Source organism: Panthera pardus, unplaced genomic scaffold (assembly GCF_024362965.1).
Source record: "Panthera pardus isolate Hobbes unplaced genomic scaffold, ASM2436296v1 HiC_scaffold_24, whole genome shotgun sequence".
NCBI lineage: Eukaryota > Metazoa > Chordata > Mammalia > Carnivora > Felidae > Panthera > Panthera pardus.
Genome location: NW_026526810.1, coordinates 22,891,413 through 22,913,685, shown reverse-complemented (window position 1 = coordinate 22,913,685; position 22,273 = coordinate 22,891,413). Strand labels below are relative to the sequence as shown.

The following is a 22,273-nucleotide window of genomic DNA, read 5'->3' as shown; positions in this document are numbered from 1 at the left end:
CTCCAACACATTATCCCAGTCTAATCATGAGAAATCAAATCACAATTCTCTGAAATATCTGACCAGTAATCTTTAAAACTGTCAAGGTCATTGTAGTAGGTTAAATGGTAATATCCCCCCAAAAGTATGCCCATGTCCTAACCTCCAGAACCTCTCTCTCTTGGACAGAGTCTTTGCAGATGTATTTAAGTTAAGAATCTTGAGAGATCATCCTGGATTATCAGATTATCTGGATTATTTAGTAGGCTCTAAATCCAATGACATGTCCCTCATAAAACAGAGAAGGCACAGACACAGAAGAGACAGAAGCAGAGACTGGAGTGATGTACCTGTAAGCCAAGGGATGCCTATGGCCACCAGAAGCTGGAGGAGACAAGGAATGGTTCTAAGACTTTTCAGAGAGTGTGGCCCTACTGAGATCTTGATTTTAGAGTTTATGACTCCTAAAACTGAAAGAGAATAAACCTCTGGTTTCCAGGATAGTTAACATACCTGTAACTGTTATACCAGTTTCAGGTGTACATTATAGTGATTCATCAACTCTGCATTACTCAGTGCTCATTATGATAACTGTGCTTTAATCCCCTTTACCTGTTTCACCCATCCCCACCCTCCCCTCCCCTCAGGTAACTATCAGTTTGTTCTTTACAGTTAAGACTCTCTTTTTTGGTTAGTTTCTTTTATTCTTCATTCATTTGTTTTGTTTCTTAAATTCTACATGAGTGAAATCATACAGTATTTGTCTCTCTCTGATATATTTCACTTAGCATTATACCCTCTAGATCTATCCATGTTGTTGCAAATGGCAAGATCTCATTCTTTTTTATGACCAAGTAGTATTCCAGTGTGTGTGTGTGTGTGTGTGTGTGTGTGTGTGTGCGCGCGCGCGCGTGCACCTCCCGCCCCCCCCACCCCCCATCTTTATCCATATATCTGTGGATGGACACTTGGGTTGCTTCCATATCTTGGCTGTTGTAAATAGTGTTGCAATAAACATAGGTGTGCATATATATTTTTGAATTCGTGTTTTCATTTTCTTTGGGTAAATACCCAGTGGTGGAGTTACTGGGTCACATGGTAAATTCCTGTTTTGTTTTGTTTTTTAATTTTATTTTTCATGTTTATTTATTTATTTTTGAGAGAGAGAGCATGAGCAGGGGAGGGGCAGAGAGAGAGGGAGAGAGAGAATCCCAAGCAGGTGGACATCGCCAGCACAGAGCCCAATGCGGGACTCTATGTCATGAATCGTGCGATCATGACCTGAACTGAAATCAAGACTCATCTGGACGCTCAACCAACTGAGCCACCTGGGTGCCCCTTTGGGATTTTTTTAAAAGACCTTAAGTTTGTCTAATTGGTTACAGCAGCTACAGTAAATTAATACATTCATCAAAGACAAGGAAGCTCTGAGAAACTGTCACAAGCAAGAATAGCTTAACAATACTTAATTACTAAGTGTAGTATGATATTCTGGATGGGATCCTCACACAGAAATTGGACATTGGAGGAAAACTGAGGATATCTGAATAAAGTATGAACTTTCGTTAATAATAATTTATTTGTATTGGTTCATTAGTTGTGACAAATGAGGGCAGGGGGGAAGAGAAAAAAAGTGTGACAATGTATCACACTAATACAAGCTGTTAAGGGAAATTGGGTGTGGGATACATAGGAACTCGAGCTATCCTCACAGTTTGTGTACACATCTAAAACTGTTACAAAATAAAAGAGATAGTAAAAAAGAAAGAAAAGGAAAAGGTACCTTTTCTAGGAATAAAATGACCTCAGAATATCCACCCCCAGAGCAAGTGTTTCCTAACTTTTGCAACTATGTTTTGGGGGAGGTTTGTCTATTTTACAGGTCTCCTCTGTTCCTTAAGCAGTGTGTAGTCAGCCTTGCTGTTCAAGGCAGATAAGCCGTTGGGGAAACAGATGTATTCAGGTACAGAGGAAATCAGGGCAAGTCACAACACATTCTAAACAAAGTAGCACTTTGGCTTTCTTACTGCTTTCTTTGCTCCCTGAGTAATTCAGCCCAGAAATCATAGGATGGGGCCTAGAAACATAGGTGCCTGTGCTAGGACTCCTTGGAGAAATGGCTGATTCTAGGGCTGGGGTAGAGAAAGAAAAGGACAAGATATGCTGGAAACAAGAAAATAAGGAATCGCTCAAAGAGGTATTACATCTAAAGGATACAGAAGTGACCTTGAAGGAGCAAGCACTCACTGGCCAATTTTTGAACAGTTTGAACATCAAATAATACTCATTATCAAATTATAGCCCACTGAATAAAATAGGAATTCATGAGTTTGCAGTGACATAATAAATGAATGGAGAGAAGAAAAGGAAGAATGGAATTAGAAAAATCAGTTTGGGAACCAGTGTAGTTATCCATGGGTAATCAGTTATCCATGAAATATCAGTAGATGCCAAAACTAATGGGTGAAAATTTAATAAGGAATGTTGTTTATGTAGTCTCAAAATGTCTCCTCACAAAGTATCTATTACTTACAAAGGAAAGAAAAGGAACTTCACAGTAGGAAACCTGGCAGATTCTAACCTTAATCGGGTGATGAAAGCTAATGTTAATAGTAATGGGACAAAATAAAATCAAGCACTGCCTGATAGGATGCAGTGTGAGGACCAGGGCATCATTTCTATGATTCATCTACCAAAATCTATATAACCTAAATCTAATCTTGAGGAAACAAACAGAGAATCCCAAATTGAGAGATTTTTTAGAAGATACCTGGCCTGTAACTTACAAAATTTTAAAGATCATGAAAGTAAAGGAAAAACTTGATAACTAACTGTTTCAGGGTTAAAGAGATTACAGAAACATGACAATTAAATGCAACCCATGATACTAGATCTGTTCCTTTTGCTACAAAAGACATTAGTGAGATGACTGGTGAAACTTAAATAGGGCATAGAGATTACCTGGTATCATTGTTGATTTGTTGATTTTGACGATTGTATCATGGTTATTTGGGAGAATGTCTTTATTAAAGGAATTACAAACCTAAGTTTTCAGGGATGATGGGACATAATGTCAGCAATTTACTCTCAAATGATTAAAAAAAAGATTCTTCATACTATTCTTGAACTTTACTGTAAGTTTGAAATTATGTTTAAGATTATCTTTAAAATTTTTAAATAAAAGACACTATGGGGGTGAGAGGATGAGAGGGAGAATGTATTCAGAATAGCTCTGATCAACTAAAGATCCCCAGACCTTGAGGAAAATTGAATACATTAAAGGGAAAGACTAAGATCAAATATTAATGCTAGGAGAAAGAGTTCATGGAAAGAATTTTTTCATAATGAAAAAATAATCTTGTAAATAATCTTGGAAACTTTGTATTGAGTGCATTTTGGTATTAATGTTTTCCTTGACTTGCCTCATTGCCAAAGGTGGGAGTGGAAGTTCAGCTCCTTGCTGGGTCATGCGGGGGGGGGGGGGGGGGGGGGGGGGGGGGGGAGGGGGGAATGGGTAGGGAAAGAAAGGAAAAGAAGTGCCAACTGTTACCACTTTGTATCGTCTTGTCCTGCCTAAGTGCTGCCCGGAAGGGTTGACATTTAGCTCCCTGTGGGCCCTGCTAACACCAGAGAAGCACATAGGAGGGACTGTTTTTAGAGGTATGGAAAGAACATTGACTGAGGAGAAACTACCAATAATGAGGAAAAGGGTGAATCTTATGATAGAATTTAGACTATACCATTCTGCTATCCTAGGCTATGATCCTTGACCTCTTAAGGCATGTGGTCTCCTTATACTTTTTGAATTAAGAATTTTTGAAAGGATAATTTTAAAGGACCAGTCAACCCATTGTATTCCACCCAGCAATCAGTATCTAAGTAAGAAATATGATAAGGGAGTTATTGGGTCTTCTCAAAGTTGGAGTTAACATATCAAAGAATGGAAGCTGTAAGACTGTTTCTTCATTAATAAATTCGGTCAAAGGGCAGATTTATGGTTGTGATCAACCTGAAATAACTGTGTTTTTTAATTTCAAAAAAATTGCTGAAAATGACTGTTGTCTCCTATGTTGCTGGTTACATATATGACCATTACTAAACCAACAATACAGCTTTGGTCTGTATTAGTCTAGTTTAAAATTGAAGATAGCTAGAATCTTCAACAATTACAGTAGTACAGTTGTTAAACTATTTTAAAATGGCTGAGTTTTCTTCATTTAAAAGTTGAAACGTAACAATAAGACTAACATCTACCTCTTTGAAAACCATGTGACAAAGAGTACCTTAACATTTTTTTAATACAGTGCTATGTTCTTTGGATGATGGAAGAATTGATTAAAGTACCTGGGGCGTCTGAGTAGCTCAGTGGGTTAAGTGTCTGACTCTTGATTTCGGCTCAGGTCATGATCTCAAGGTTTGTGGGATCGAACACTACCTGTGACTGCACAGAGCCTGGTTGGGATTCTTTCTCTCCCTTCCTCTTTCTCTTTCTCTCTCTCTCTCTCTCTCAAAATAAATAAACGTTTAAAAAAAGGAATTGATTAAAGTACCTGTAATACATTAGTTTCAATAAATATTTGATGTGAAATGAATGTTGAATAATCCTAAAAAGATTGGAAACTATTGGCATTAATTTCTCTTTGAGTGAGAAGTAAATGTCTTGCCTATATTACTCAATTCCTGTTCTCTACTTAATAGAGAATTTGGGATGTAATGTAAATGAAAGCTACCCGTGTTAATCTTGGATCCAAATCACACAGTAAGGAGGAAACCTAATCATTAAATAGCAAAATCAGTTTCATTTTCTTTGCTGCAGTTTAAAAAATGTAGCATACATTGCATAGCTGCAGTGATCACTGCCCACTTTTATTATTCATTTATTTAAAAAAAAATTTTAGTGTTTATTCATTTCTTGAGAGAGAGAGAGAGAGAGAGAGAGGCGGAGAGAGAGGGAGATACAGAATCCAAAGCAGGCTCCAGGTTCTGAGCTGTCAGCACAGAGGCTGATGTGGGGCTCAAACCCACAAGCTGTGAGATCATGACCTGAGCTGAAGCCGAAGTCACACACTTAACCGACTGAGCCACCCAGGTGCCCCAGTCACTACCCACTTTTAAAAGGGACTCTTGAAATCTATTACCATTTGAAAAACTCAGATACTAAATCCACTATGCTGCCAGTAGCTGGGGGCGAACTGAGAGTGACTGACATGGTACATTGCCTAGTATAATTCATAGGAGAAATCCTTTTCAGCTCATAGATTTTTAAAAATATTGTTAAGTCCTGTGGCTGGCAGAAAAATAGAAAATTCTGCCTGTTTTTAGCAGAATTCCTCCTTTGCAACCAATTTTCTTTTTATTCAACCTATCTTCTCCCAACTCCACCCAAAGCCAAGATTGGTACATCTGAAGTTCTAAAATCTGAATTCTTTGCTTTGGCCCATACAGATGTACAGATGTCTTGGTTATAGGAAATGAGAGTTATGTCATGTTCTGATTTCCTGTAGGAGCTGAAATATAGCAAAGTAGGACAGTGTGCAATGTATGAAGAAGAATATGGCAGATAAGTTTTTGTTTTCCAAGAAAAGACTTCTTTATCTTAAGAGGTCAATCATCAAAGTACTCAAAGGAAAAGAGGCAGCAAGTACTCTTCTGCTAAATTTTGTGCTAGGATTCTTTGTGATTTTCAGCTAGGTGACCTACTTTAAATATTCTGCGATTGTCCCAGTTTGTGATTAAGATATTGGTAAACAAAAGTTGTGCAAAACTTATGAGGACATCTGTATAATCTATCAAATTTTGTTTTTATTTAAAGGCATAGTTGAGAAAAAGAGGGTAACCTTTAATCATTAAATATTAATAAATCAGCAACTCTAGGGTTTTAAAAAAATTTTTTTAATTGAAGGACCATTTTTTCCTTTAATCATCTTAATTCAGTCCATTTGTTTTCCTTACAAATAATAATTACCTGAAACAGCACAGAAAGAAAATAAGGGCCAGGAATACAGGGCATATTTTGGGAGGATATCACCATTCAACCTACTGCAATTGCTTTGTTGCACTTTGCAGATAACTACGTTTTTTACAAATTGAAGGTTTGTGACACCTTGCATTAAGCAAGTCCATCGGTGCCATTTTTCCAACAGCATTTGTTCACTTCCTGTCTCTGTGTCACATTTTATTTATTCTTGCAATATTTCGAACTTTTTCATTATTATATTTGTTATGGTGATCTGTGATCAGTGGTTACAACTTGTTGAAACTTCAGATCATGGTTAGCCTTTTCTAGCAATAAGGTATTATTTGTTTTTAGACATAATGCCATTGCACACTTAATAGACTATATAGTATTGGGTAAACCTAACTTTTTTATGCACTGGGAAACCAAAAAAGTCACTTGACTTGCTTTTTTGTGATATTTATTGTGGTGGTCAGAACCAAACCCACGTTATTTCCGAAGTATGCCTGTAATTGAAATTTGGGGTATACTTAGTTTTGTCAATGCCGTTGGCTATAGTGATACCCACAAATATTTGTTTATCTGTTGTAATTCAAAAAGCATGGATTCTTAGAATCCAGTGAATTTTGTAAAGCAGTAGCACTGGTACCTTTGAGGTAAAAACCTAGTCCATTCCTTTTTTTTCATCCTATCCTCAGATTTCATGTGCCTACAGATTTTGTTTTTAAAATTAAATTTAATTGTTTTTAAACAAGTTTATTTAAATAACAAGGTACTTGACTTGAAGGGAAAACTATCTAGGATTCTGCTCAGGTTATGATCTCATGGTTCATGAGATTGAGCCTGACATCAGGCTCTGCGCTGACAGCATGGAGCCTGCTTCAGATTCTCTTCTCCTCTCTCAAAATAAATAAATAAACTTAAAAAAAAAATATTGTCCTACATGTAACATGTACAAAAAAGTTATAAAATTGTCCTTGGTTTCATAACAGCAAATGAAATAAATTAAAATTCTCCAATAAAACAAGGTACAGAATGATTTTATATTCTTTTATTGTTAAAGAGTAAGAGCAAAATAACTGGAATATAAAGATAAGAGATGAATGAGCATGCTGCTAATGGAGAAAGGAGGTATTTTCACAGGACCAGTATTTTCCCTTATCCCATCTCCATTTGATGTTACTCAAAACATACCATTGGCCATTTAGTTAAAAACATGCAGTATGCTTGTGCACATACACAGTTACTTTATGTACAGTAAGGAAATGGGGAAGGGGAAAATGAAAGAATAGAGAAAACTATACTAGGATGTGGTGGAACCAAATTGCGATTTTCTTTTTTTTTTTTAATTTTTATGTTTATTTATTTATTTTTTAATTTTTTTTAACGTTTATTTATTTTTGAGACAGAGAGAGATAGAGCATGAACAGGGGAGGGTCAGAGAGAGAGGGAGACACAGAATCGGAAGCAGGCTCCAGGCTCTGAGCCATCAGCCCAGAGCCCGACGCGGGGCTTGAACTCATGGACCATGAGATTGTGACCTGAGCTGAAGTCGGACCCTTAACCGACCGAGCCACCCAGGCGCCCCATATGTTTATTTTTGAGAAAGAGAGAGACAGAGTGATAGCAGGGGAGGAGCAGAGAGAGAGGGAGACACAGAATCTGAAGCAGGCTCCAGGCTCTGAGCTGTCAGCACAGAGCACAACGTGGGGCTCAAACCCACTAACTGTGAGATCCTGACCTGAGCCAAAGTCAGAGGCTTAACCAACTGAACCACCCAGGTACCCCTCAAATTGCAGTTTTCTAATGGAGAATGTCTTCTTGGTCTGGAGGAACAGAGTTCTGGAGTAAAGTAGCAGGTTCCCTTTTTTGTAGATGCCTCCTGTCTGCTGCTGGAACACACCAATTGTATCTTCATCCTCCATTTACAACAGTGTAGGTGTGTTTGTTTTGTTGATTGGCTGCCCATCAGATCAGAATCTGATCTGCCTCAATGACACACCCTGTTGTTTACAATAGGTTTTCATTAGTTTACTAAGTGGTATATGCCTCTTAATCTTACACTGTGCCACACAACCATCCTGCCCCATCACCTTCAAATATGATCGTTGTTCTCAGTCTTGACTCTTTCCTTGGGCTTTTTGTCAGCCATGGCAAGTACCAGAGTCTCCCCAACTGCTGCTTCACAAAAGAGGTACCGGGTCCACACCAAGAGAGAGCATACAAGCAGCACCACAAGAGTGGCAGAAGGAGGCAGCTGCGGTGGAGCGTGCCTATAGATTTTAAAGAGCTGTAGGGACATCCTACTACACTAAAAGTATTTTCACCTGCTTGACCTGGGACTATTTGATAGGGTGATTGATTGAATTGCTCCAAGAAGGATGAGCTGTTAATGTCAGCTAAAGTGACACAGGCTTTAGTGAACAGGCAGTCACAGCTGTTAGTAACACATTACTTAGCTTTATGATTAATAGAAGTTTATAAGAACATACATTTTTTTAATTTGCAGCTTGGAGTGATTTTGAAATTAGAATATTTTACTTCTGTTACCATTTGAAGCGGTGAAAACATTGATTTTCAGTAGCTACTGTGAAATATATGCTTATTTCTGTGAATGGCAGTAGTACTTTCCCATTGTATCCATCAAGTCAGGTGCTCCAAGGAACACTCACATTCTGTGTGTATCCTGAGACGTAACTTTAGCGAATCATACTGAAATCTTCCAAATTGAATTTGATATCCTAATAGGGAATGACAGTGGAACATGATCTGGACCTTTTGGATTTGCATTTTTTACAGCTGATTACTTCTGATTAAGCCCAATTTGGTCATTTTAGACCAAGTTGAAATTTTTATCTTTGATATCAGAATGTGACAGTGATTGATATCCTGGAGGCATTCTCTATGCTGTAGTTAGTACTTGGTGATTTGGGTCAAAGTTCAAAGTGTGTGTGTGTGTGTGTGTGTGTGTGTGTGTGTGTGTGTGTGAGAGAGAGAGAGAGAGAGAGAGAGAGAGAGAGAGAGAGAGGGAGAGAGAGAGGGAGAATCCCTCCCTCCATTCTACTCTTTCTCCCTGTCTACCTTCCTTTTTTATTTTCTTCCCTCTTTATTATATTTCTCCCTTACTCATGACATTTAGATTTTCCTCTTACTCCCCAATGGCCCATTTACTCCACCCCTTACCCCTTCTTAATTTTTTTATTGTGGTAAAATACATTTAGCATAAATTTTACCATCTTAACCATTTTAGGTGTACAGTTGGCATTATATACATTCATAATGTGGAACCATCAGCACCTTCCATCTCTGTAACTCTTTTCATGTTGTAGAACTGCTCTATACTTACTAAACAGTAACTCTCTGCTGGAGTGATGACAATACTGACTCCATCTTTGGTCTTTCATCTTGTTTACGTCTGCTCTGTGACCTCTCTTGGTGCTACGTGTCCCAGGCCCTTTGGAGATTAGTATACATGCCTTAAAAATTCCCACCACATCTGGAATGTGGGAAGGCTTTACTCTGGTGCTCTGTAAATTTGTTAAAGATAAAATAGTTTTTCCCTTTCCTGACACACAGATGTCATCACAAGGTCTGTCAGGTGCATGCAAACCTTCTGAAATGCACATGAACCCTTGACTTCACTACCGTGTCCCCAGGGTCCCCTTGCTGTATAGAATCTGTAGGCTGAGGTCCAGATTTTTTGGGAAATAATTGCAGCTCTGGATCATCATCTGCCCATTCCTCCCTGTCAGTAAGTTACCCTGCATAAAACTCTGTGTGAATTGTATGCATTGCCTGCTTTGTTTTTTTGGTCCCCAAATGCCTTCTCATTTTGGAGGATACTTTATATAGTCCCTCTTCCACTTTCTAATACTCCCCATTCTCCTTGACATCCAGCATTCTTCTTTCTGTCTCTATGATTCTGTCTACTTTAAGCACCTTGTATAAATGGAATTGTGCAATATTTGTCTTTTTGTGATTGGCTCATTTCACTTAGGATAATGTCTTCAGGGTTGTTCATCTGTGTTGGTAGCATATGGCAGAATTTCCTTCCTTTTTGTGGCTGAATAATATTCCACTGTATTCATTTGTCTGTCAACGGACACTTGAGTGGCTTTCACAATTTATCATTGGTGAGTCGTGCTGCTGTAAATTGTCATTGTACCAGTATCTCTTCAAGACATTGCTTTCTCTTCTTTCGGGTATATAGTCAGAAGTAAATTGCTGGATAATATGCTAATTCTATTTTTAATTTTTAAGGAATCACTGTTCTGTTTTCCATAGCAGCATGTACCATTTTAAATTACTACCAGCAGTGCACAAGTGTTCCAGTTTTTTTCACATCATCACCAGAACTTATTTCCTTCCTTCCTTCCTTCCTTTTTCACATCATCACCAGAACTTATTTCCTTCCTTCCTTCCTTCCTTCCTTCCTTCCTTCCTTCCTTCCTTCCTTCCTTCCTTTTTCACATCATCACCAGAACTTATTTCTTCCTTCCTTCCTTCCTTCCTTCCTTCCTTCCTTCCTCCCTCCCTCCCTCCCTCCCTCCCTCCCTCCCTCCCTCTCTCTCTCTCTTTCTCTCTCATAATAGCCATCTTAATGGGTGTGAAGTGGTATCTCATTGTCGTTTTGATTTGCGTTTTCATAATAATCAGTGATGATAACTTATTTTCATGTACTTACTGGCCGTCTGTATATCTTTGGGGAAATGTCTAGTCAAGTCCTTTGCCCAGTTTTGAATTGGGTTATTTCTTTTTGTTGAGTTTTAGGAGTTTTCTATATATTATGATGTTAATCCCTTACCAGATATATCATTCACAAATATTTTCTCCAATGTTGCGACTTTGTGCATAGTGTGTTTTGCTACACAAAAGTTTTAAAATTTTCATGAAGTCCAATTCATTGTTTTCACTTTGTTACCTGTGCCTTAGATGTTATATCTAAGAAATCAGTGCCAAATCCAATGTTGTGAAGCCTTTAACCTATGTTTTCTTTTAAGAATTTTATGGGTTTAGGCTTTACATTTAGGTCTTTGACCTATTTTGAGTTAGGTTTTGTCTATGGTGTTAGGTAAAGCTCCATCTTCGTTCTTTTGTATGTGGATATCCGGTTTTCCTAGCACCATTTTTTGAAAAGACTTTCCTTTGTCCGTTGAATAGTCTTGGCATCCTTGTCAAAAATTATTTGACCATTTATGTGAAACTTTATTTCTGGGCTCTCTATTCTGTTGCCGTTCTGTCTTTTTTAAAATTTATAGTGTTTTGAAGTCATTAAGTATTAGTTCTCCAGTTTTATTCTTCTTTTTCGTGCTTGTTTTGACTGTTCAGGGTCCCTTGAAATCTGGTACAAATTTTAGGATGAATTTTTCTGTTTCTACAAAAGATACCATTGAGATATTGATAGGATTGCTTTATCTGTGGATCACTTTGAGTTTAATGGATATCATAACAACAGATGATCAAAGCAATCCTATCTATATCTCAATGATATCCCTCCCTCCCACTGCTCACATGTGTGTGCAACTCTCTCCCTAAAATTAAAAAAAAATTAAAATAGCTCCTCATTGTAAACGTATCGTTTATGACTTTTATTTTTATAACACTGACAAATAATTTATTGCTTACTTCAGGTATGCCAAATTCTTTGTAGGAGAAATACCCACTGTTGAAGTTTTAGCTGTTAAAGCTATATATGCAAATAAAACAGGAAGAGAAACATTCTCTTCTTCCCTTTTAAAAACAAATATTGATCTATTTGAAACTGGGTGGCTACAACTATAAAGCATAAGCTCATTCTTACTATTCTAACATTTTGGTTTCTTATTGGATGTTCCTCCTTTAGAAAATAACTGTGAGATAAGTCTGATCTGCTGAAAAATTTCAGTTCTATTTATGACCTAGTGATGCTTTATGCAGTGTTCTCCTGGAATTTACTGGCCTACAGTCTTGATGTGTAGTTTTTTGTATTAAGATGAGTCAGTTTTCAGCATTAATAATTCCATGGTAAGCTACATGGAGAATAGTTTCTGCTTAAATGAAACTATTGAAACTAATGAAACTATTGTCTACAAATCTAATAAAAGTGAAGACACATCAGTTCTTAATAGAACATTCTGTAGAGATTCTCTTGACTTAGAACTGTCATTTTTCTCTTCCTTAGTATTGGCTACTGTGTTTTGTTGTATATACATACTGCTTATTTTGATACAACACTCTTATAGGTTAGGAAATATACAACTTAGTACAAATTTAGAAAACAGGCCATTGAAATTATCATTTATCAGAAATATTTCTGACCATCAGTGTTGCCTCTGTATGTATGAGCCATAAGGTAACCCTGAAAAGTATTTATAAGCTCAATCAAGGTTATTAAAGTCAGAGGAAAATTAATATTCAATGCTTCTACTCTTTTATTTCTCACTTGATTTAACTTAGAAGTGCTTTAGGACCTTGGCCTACTTTAGTACTGTTCATTTATTGGTAGTTAATTATTAACTGATTAATTGGGATTTGGTATCAACTATTCTGTGTTAACCAGTTTGTTTATCATATCCTACTTTTCAGTTTGTGGATATATAATTGCATCAAGGCACCAATTTTATTTTGTAAAGCATTTTTTCCTTAGTGAGGTGTAAATGTAAGGTACAGTTAGTTTACTTCTCCATAGCCATGAAAGAACCAGGGCCAAATGCAGAAACTCATCTAACTATGTTTAGCATCCATACTAGATATTAATAGTGTTTAATTTTTAATTCATATTGTTGATGTGCCACATGGCATATATCTTTATGCATGGTACATAACTAAGTTTCCTCTCAAGACTTAATAGAACCATTGCATTTATTTTTATTTATTTTTTTCAGTGCATTTTTAATGCATGTGTTTATACTGTTTTATACATTTCACCGTGCTTTCATATTGTTTATATTTCTCTTATCTTCAGAACAACCCTGAGAAATTAATAAACATTTCCTCTAAGTAATTGAGTTTCATCAGGATTGTTTTGTGTAGACAGAAATTCAGGTCTCTTGATTTTTTGTTAATCCTCTGTCTGGTCCTCTACAAAGAGAACAGTAAAACATCTCATGATAGTGGATGTCAAACTACTATACTAGTAGTTCCTTATTTGTACAGCATTGGCAAGTGTTAGAGCACTTTTTGTTATATTGCTTTTATAAAGAAAATTAGCAAAGTGAAGTTCTTGTGTTATTATACATATTATTGTTTCCTTTATTAGATTCATACATTAATTAGATACAAAGTACTTCTGTATGCTAGGTACTGGATTGCTTACTGAAGTACGAAAATAGTCTCTGCCTTCAAAGAGGATCAGGCCATAAGGCACTGTTGGATGACTTAACAGCTTGTGGGAAATGTATTACAAGCTGTTTGCTGAGGGCACTGAAAAACATTTTTGTTTTTCCTGTTAAAGAGGTAAAGATGTGACTTTGCACTATCCTTTTTCCTGCCTCGAATACAAAGAGAATGTCAGCATCTACTACAAGTGGCTTTGAAGCAACAAATCAACACACTTAATGGAGGAAAAAGATAGAGACTTTGTCTTTGATGATCTTCTTGAGCCTCAGTAATGACCCTAGACTAGTACTTCTAGACTTCTTATCTGGGGAAAAAAGTTAATGCCATATTTGTTTAAGTCACACACAAGTCAGATTTTCAATTACTTATAGTAAAATATTTTTTCTCTCCTTCTGTCTCTGTCTCTCTTGACTTTTTTTTTTTTTTTAACTTTCCTTTAATGGAAATTTAGCATACACACTAAAGTAATGATAGTATAATGAATCTGCATCACTCAGCTACATTAGTAATCAGTATTTGGCCAACCTTGTACGTTCTTGTACTTCCTCCCTTACCAAGTTAAGGAATTCTATAATAGAAGTATGTGAAGATATTATGGAAGCACAGGGAATATAGTGACTAACTTGGCCTGAAGTGGAAGTAGAGGCTGATCAGGAAAGTCTTCATAAAGGAAGTGACATCAGCAGAGTCTTTAAGGGCAGGTAAAGAATGGAAGAAAGAGCATTGTTAGTGGCATTTCTAACATGTATAAAGGGTCTTTAAAAAACATGATATATTCAAAGAATGGAAAATAGATTATTGTGGCTATAGAGTTTATGAGAGATGAGTGACAGTAGATGAATCTACAGGGATGATTTGGTGCCAGAAAAAGCATTGTGTATCACAACCAAGAAATTTGAAACTCATTATATAGGTACCAAGAAGTGAAAGTATGATTAAGTCTTGGAAAAATAACACTGACTGTAATATAGCCTTTGATTTTGGAGTAGGGGATAGAGAAGATGGTAAAACTGTGCTAATGGTTCAAATGATAGAAAGGCATTTAGTGATAATTGTAGTGGGCTTGGGTCGGGGAGAGATAAACTTTAAGAGCTATTTTAGAGGATGAATCAACATGATTTGGTGCCTGGCTGGGATATGGAGAAAGGAGTCAGAGTTGCAGTGACTTGAGTAGTGACATACCAGAAGGCAGGTTTGGGATAAGCACAGAAGATGAACTTGGTCTGTTAAGTTTGAAGTGCTGATAGTACATTCAGGTAGAGGTATCCAGTATGCCAAGTGGAAATATAGGAATGGACCTTAGGAGAGTGTCATACTAGAGAGTTCTACAACTTGTCTTTCCTGTCACATATGCCATATGCCACAGGTGTATATACACATACACACACATTCATACACACACACACACACACACACACGCTAGTTGATCCTCTTTATTCATGGCTTTCATTTTTGCAAATTTATCTCCTTGCTAAAGTTTATTTGCAACCCCCAAATCAATAATTATGGTGCTTTCACAGTCATTTGTAGATATACTCAAGAGCGGTGAAAAAGTGAATTACCTGGGGGCACCTGGCTGGCTCAGTCAGTGGAGTGTGTGGATACTTGATCCTGTTCAAGCCCCACGTTAGGTACAGAGATGACTTAAAAAAAAATGAGTTGCCTGCTGTGTACATTTTTAGCTGAGGTTGAACAAGGTGACATTTGCCTTTTTGTTTTAACTCTCATACTGTAATCTCGTGTTCTTTTTGCAGTCTCCTTAGTGCCACATTTTTCATAATTTTTGTGCCTTTTTGGGGTGATTATTCTGTCCTCCAAATGTGCTGAAGTGATGTGTAGTGTTACTAAATACAACAGGGTTGTGATATGCCCTATGGAGACTATATGTGTGTTAGATAAACTTTGTTCAGTCATGAATTATGCTGTTGAGTTCAATTTTAATGAATCAACAATATATATTAAATAAGATGTTTTTTACACAGAAATACACATAAAACAAACTTTGTGTAATGATCGGTCGGTGAAAATGTAATCAGAGGCTTATAAGAACTTAACCCTGTATTTTCATTTTCTGGAAGCAATAGAAGCACAGTATTCACTGATTCATTGTTTGTGGGAACTATAGAACATAACTACTACAAATTCTCACAAATATTGAGAATTGGCTGTGTATGTATATGAAATCTGCTATTTTTTTAATGAATAATTTTTACATTTGTACAGTACAGACATTAGCCCCAATGTATGGGTAAGATTATGATCACAAGAAATATAGAACTCTCTCTTCTTGTTGAAAAATAAATACATACCAGACAAAAACAGTTTGCTGTTTTAGATCAGATAGATGAGTCTATATTCCTTCCCTAAGCCAGCGGGGTTTTTCATAAAATGGAGTATTGAAGAAATTCAGCTGACATTGGCTGACAGCATCTAAATGATCATCTGCAGCACACTTGAGCATACGTGGTTGTCAACATCATATTCTCAGGCTGCCAGCTTCTTTTATAGCTTGGTGTTACTCTCTTTAGCAAGCTTGCAACATTTTCAGTCCCTCTTCTCTGACAGAAATTTATTTTACAATGATGTTTATGTGTGAGGGGATTTCATAATCGAAGACGAGTGTTTGTGCGTTGTATCTGTCAGTTTGCTTGAATACAACATTCAAAAGGGTTTTTTAGCCTTGCATTCACGAATGTTGGTTCATTTCAGTAGGGGCATTTTAAAATGACAGGTATTATGTGAGAGTGAGAATTACCCATATCTTCTGACATAACATCAGTGTTATCTTGAGAATTAATATTCAGCTTTGTATCTCACTTTTTACTGTCTGCAAACCTGAAAGCAAGGAATTGGCGTTTATAGAGTCAAGGACAAGAAGACATACAACTCCATGCAAATGACTTTTAACACTCCAAGTACTTCTGTGCTTTGTCAGCAGGTATCTGTTTCCTAATCATCTTTCTTTTTGATAAAGAAGATATGCCTTGGGTTGTTATTATCTTATGCAGCTATGTAGTTAAATATATAAAATAAAAATGATACAGAACTCCATTTAGAGATGATTCAGTTTGGGTTGACTGATTTACTTGTGCTGCTTATGCTTCTAACTTGATCTTCTTCTGACTAATTGTGTGGTCTTCTAGCTAACGTATCAGAGTGAGTGTTCTCTATCTTCACTGTAAGCAGTAGATTTTGTCATTAAGTGTAGTTCAGGGATGACAATTATTTTTCCCTCTTCTTATTCTTGGTAGGTGACCTTAATCTTCACTTTTCGTATGGGAATACCTCATAGATTTGTTCTTCGTCTGCACTATGACTAGTGTATTTAAGTTTCAAGATTGATATTCTTTAATTATCCTGCATTCAGAGAACAAAACATTTACAGTTGAATTCCTCTGTGAAATGAACATTAAGCTCACTATATTTTTCAGTTTCTTCTGCTGACTTGGAATAATCTAATGTTCTAATAATAAAGATTATTTAATAAGGTCGACTAGCTCTTGACCTACCTGAGTCTATGTGAGCTTATCCAATTTCAGCAAACTGTCATGCAATATAAAGATTATAATTTCAGGATTTTATATAAAGTTCTTCAGTACATGCTAATTAAGCATGAGTATTTTCTTAAACCTGTAAGATTACAGGGCATTAACTAAAAAATGAAAATATCTAAACTAATGTCTCTCTAATGCAAGTGTAAAGTAGTATCTGTAAATGGCAACTATACTGTATAGTTTCAGAGAAAATTGTTTCAAAAGTCTGGTGATTTATCAGCTGTGGTCCCTAAACCTTTTTTTTTTAAAGGATGGTAACATTCACGAGTTTATATTTGGTGTTTACTATCCCTCCAGCCTTACTATACACATTTCACTTCTAAATGTGTTCATTTCCATCTCTATTTTTACTCAAATACTTTCATTTCTTCTCTTCAACACTCTGAACAATTACTCCTCAGATCAAGACCTTTTTTCTCCAAAGAAACACTGAAATCCATCTAGTTTCCCTTCTTGCCGGCTTTATATTTATAACTTACTTGCTGCTGTGTCATTAGTTTGCTTAGTTTCATTTTTGTTCAGTGTAACAAATATCTCCCGCTTGCTTGTTGTGGTGATGTGTGAGCTTGGCGGGTAGGGAAGCATGCTCTGAACAGGCTTCTCAGAGGAAGTGATCCTGGACCTGAATCTTAAGAACAAGTAGGAATTGCCTATGCGTGCAAAGGTTGTGAGGATATATTGGCAAAAGACCAGCGTGAGAACACATGAGATTCAGTGTGGCTGTGGTGTGATGAAGTGGGAGATAGGAAGTGAAGCTGAGGAGATAGGCATGAGCGAGGTCATTGAGTACTTCACATGCCACACTGTCCATTTATTCTGTGGGTGAACTTTAACTTCATTCTATGGATAATAGTCTTTGAAAGGTCTGACATATGATGGTGAATGATGTGGCAGGATTTTCATTTTAGAGGGATCATTGGCAGCAGTATAATAATTGACTCTGAAGTAGGATAAAAGTGGACTGGTTAGATAACCGAATTGGTTATATTGAGAGATAGTGACCTGGATTTGGGTACTATTGATTGGGATGGAGTTGAGAAAGTAGTCTTAGAAAGCATTTAGAGTAAGAATCAATGAGACTTGAAGGTGATTGGTGAAATGTAATTATTGCTGGACTTTTCATGTGTCTAAGTGGCTATGGTGCTGTTAACCAGAACAGGGAATTTAAAGAAGGGATCAATTTTAGGAAGAGATGAAAAACTCAGTTTTGAACATGCTGAGTTTTTACCTATGGTATATTCAGGTGGAAACATCCAAAAAACCCAACAGGACATGGGGGTCTGAGGCTCAGGTGAAAGATCAAAATTAGGAGTTATGTGCAGGGTCCTCCTAGTCCTGCTGGGAACTCTGAGAATGTGGGCAAAAAAGCTGAACCCAAGGAAAGAAGGAAAAAAAATGGAACCCAAGATGGAAATGAGAAGGAAAAGCTCTATCTTTCCATAATTTCTCTTAAAGAAGGACAGTTTGATCTTTTCTATATCCTCAGTAACACCTTGAATAGTATATTATGTAGAAGATACTCAGTAAATGTTTGCCACTTATTTTGTTGAACTGGAAAGCATCTCATTTACTTAGAGATTTATTTCATATTATATCTAATTTCATGACTTGACAAGAAATACTTTTTAAGTAATATTTTTTAAACATTCTAATTGCAGTACAATTAGCATACAGTGTTATATTAGTTTCAGGTATGCATTGTAGTGATTTAACAATTCTGTGCATTACTCAGTGCTCATCATGATAAATGTACCCTTAATCCCCATCACGAATTTTACCCATTCCCCCCTACCCACCTCCCCTTAGGGTAACCATCTGTTCTCTAGTTAAGAGTCTGTTTCTTGGATTGTCTCTTTTTCCATTTGCTTGTTTTATTTCATAAATTTCACATGAGTGAAATCATATGACATTTGGCTCTGAGTGACTTATTTCACTTAGCTTTATACTCTAGATCCATCCATGTTGTTGCAGACAAGAATTTTATTTATTTATTTATTTTATTATTTTTTTTTAATGTTTTTTTTTTAGAGAAAGCACAAGTGGGAGGTGGAGAGAGAGAGAGAGAGAGAGAGAGAGAGAGAGAGAGAGAGAGGGAATCCTAGGCTTGGGACTTGATCTCATGATCCCAAGATCATGACTTGAGCTGAAATCAAGAGTCGGATGCTTAACCGACTAAGCCACCCAGGCGCGCCAGGAAATTTATTATTTAAAAAAAAAAAATTTTTTTTTCTTAATGTTTTTATTTATTTTTGAGACAGATTAAGTGACTTGATCAACTTTTTCACATTTATATAGAACTCCAAAATTCACTCTCTTAACTATCAGTAATGTTTGGGCCAAAAGACCATATGGAAGTCTCCTCTTTGGGTTCCATTGTGAGAATTATTCTAACCCAAAGGCACTGCTATATACTAAATTTTGCATGGTCAGTCTTATGTACGTTAGCATAATAATTGGACACCTCTGTTCCTGAGTAGACTAAGGCTTTACTTAATTCTTTTCATCTTTCTGGGCCAGTATTTCTTTATTTTTCTATTAGCAGTTTGGATTACATGGTTGCCAAGTTGCTTCAGGTTCTAAAATCTTGTAAATCCATTATTTTGAAAACTCAAAAACTGGTTCCTTGGAGTCTACTAACAGGTTTTAGAGATTCTCAGGATAGATGACTGGGTTTAATGACTCGACTGAAATTATATGTAAAATATGATTCATGTATGTGCCTTTTTCAGGAGATGCAGTTCATAGCTTTCACTAGAGTCTCATAGTTTTAAATATCTCACCGCTTACCCTTTACCCAGAAGATTAAGAACTTAGTTGTAGAAATATTTTTGCATAATGTAATGAACTACAGTACTTCATGCAATCCTATCCTGTGTAGTTATCTTTAACAAAGGTATTGTTGTTCATTGAAAGTAATTTTTTGTGGTAAGCTTACTTTTCTGGCTACTTAAACAATAGTACTTTCTAAACTAAAATACCTCTTAGTTATGTCATCACTTAAAAACAAGTCCACTAAATAGAATGTGTAACAGTTTGACTCTGCCTAAAGGTATGTTAAAGAATGCTCAGTTTTAAAGTATGACTCAGATAACCTTCACTAATATGTATTTCCCACTTTCCATCTTCCTGTAGGAAAAGAATATTTGAGGTCCACTCCTAAGGAAAGAAAAGGAAGCAATGACATAATGCCTAGAGTTGGAACCAGTTAAACTGGGTTTGTACGTTTTCTTTTCATGATGTAACACATTTATTGCAGTGTTAAATCTCTTTTTATCAATGTCTTGTCTTATTCCAGCATCAAATCTTATAATTTTGAAACTTGCCTTGGTATGGAAGAGACAAAGATGACAAAGACATGCCCCTTTCAAAGTATTTGCCATGTTTCTGTGACTAGGAAAGACAGAATGCTAAATTGCTAGATAATAGTCTCATTTTCAGATGAGAAGCTTTGAGAGGTTTGGTAAATTGCTCAAGGTCTAAAGCTGTTAGATAGGCTGGGATTCAAATTCAGATTTGTTGACTCAAAACCTCATTTGCCTTCCATTAGGTCACAATGCCCCTCATTTTATTTCAGTTTAGTTGTTGCACAACTGCTGATAAATGAATTTGAGGACCAGGACCCCATGCATTTAATTTCACGAATTTTTCTGATAAAGTAAAAGGAGAAAAAAAGCATTCTTTATTTCCCAGAAGTTAAAGAGATTAGAGAAGGGAACTCAGTATATGCCAGACCGTCAAAGGGCCTTTACATGAGCTAGCTCCTTTAATTCACAGTATTCACTTGGTATTATTCCTATTTTAAAGATGAGACTGAGGATCAGAGAAATAAATAAATTGCCCAAGATCACATATCTAGTTAAGTAACGAAATCAGAATTGAAACCCTTTCATTTGGAAAGTTTAGATAGGGTTTGTATCATGCCTATTGACTTTATTTTTTTTATAAAGACTTTTTTTTTAAGTTTATTTTGAGAGAGAGAGAGAGAGAGAGAGAGAGCGTGCAGGAAAGGGCCAGAGAGAGAGGAAGGGGCAGAGAGAATCCCAAACAGAGTCCTCATGGTCAGTGCAGAGCCCAACACAGGTCTTGAACTCATGGACTGTGAGATCATGACTTGAGCCAAAATCAGAGTCGGACATTTAACCAACTGCACCACCCAGTCACCCGCCTGTTGACTTTAAATTGAATATCACACAAGCCAAATGAATAGCTGTACAGTTAAATCTGGAGCCCCTTTTGCTGTTTGTATCATTTTTTTTTTTTTAGTGTAATAATGATTTCAGGAATAGAATTTAGTGATTCATCACTTACATATAACACCTAGTACTCATCCCAACAAGTGTCCTCCTCAATGCCCCTTGCCCATTTAGCCCATCCTCCCCACCCAACACCCCTCCAGCAAACTTCAGTTTGTTCTTTGTAAGAGTCTCTTACGGTTTGTCTCCCTGTTTTTTGTTTTTTTTTTTATTTTTTTATTTTTGCTTCCCTTCCTGTATATTCATCTGTTTTGTGTCTTAAATTCCACATATGAGTGAAATCATATTTGTCTTTCTCTGACTTATTTCACTTACCATAATGCACTCTGGTTCTATCCAAGTTGTGACAAATTGCAAGATTTCATTCTTTTTGATCGCTGAGTAATATCCCATTGTATATATATACCACATCTTTATCCGTCCATCACTCAGTGGATATTGGGCTCTTCCCATACTTTGGCTGTTGTCAATAGTGCTGCTGTAACATTGGGGTGCATGTGTCCCTTTGAAACAGCACACCTTTATCCCTTGGATAAATACCTAGTAGTGCAATTGCTGGGTCATAGGGTAGTTCTGTTTTTAATTTTTTGGGGAACCTGTGTATGTTTTCCAGAGTGGCTGCACCAGTTTGCATTCCCACCACCAGTGCAAAAGGGTTCCCCTTTCTCCACATCCTCGCCAACATCTCTTATTGCCTGAGTTGATTTTAGCCATTCTGACAGGTGTGAGGTGGTACCTCATTGTGGTTTTGATTTGTATTTCCTTGATGACGAGTGATGTTGAGCATCTTTTCATTTATCTGTTAGCTACCTGATGATGTCTTCTTTGGAAAAGTGTCTATTCATATCTTTTGCCCATGTCTACACTGGATTATTTGTTTTTTGGCTGTTGGGTTTGATAAGTTCTTCATAGATTTTGGATATTAACCCTTTATCTGATATGTCATTTGCAAATATGTTCTCCCATTCTGTCACTTGCCTTTTAGTTTTGCGAATTGTTTCCTTTGCTGTGCAGAAGCTTTTTTTTCTTGATGAAGTCCCAATAGTTCACTTTTGCTTTTGCTTCCCTTGCCTCTGGAGATATGTCAACTAAGAAGTTGGAGCGGCTGAGGTCAAAGTAGTTTTTGCCTGTTTTCTTCTCTAAGATTTTGATGGTTTCCTGTCTTACATTTAGGTCTTTCATCCATTTTGAGTTTATTTTTATATATGGTGTAA

General features: G+C 36.6%; 1 protein-coding gene across 6 annotated transcripts in view; it reads left to right on the top strand.

The window, feature by feature from the left end:
- Window positions 1-22,273, top strand: part of PEAK1 (pseudopodium enriched atypical kinase 1) — a 307,491-nt gene that overhangs the window by 103,250 nt on the left and 181,968 nt on the right. For 4 of the 6 annotated variants that reach the window (XM_019441366.2, XM_053888823.1, XM_019441367.2 and 1 more), the window contains one exon: window positions 19,939-20,020. The gene's annotated coding sequence lies outside the window, so the exon portion shown is untranslated. Of the gene's footprint in view, window positions 1-19,938; window positions 20,025-22,273 lie in introns of all 6 variants that reach the window. The other 2 variants (XM_019441368.2, XM_053888825.1) reach the window with 1 other exon arrangement.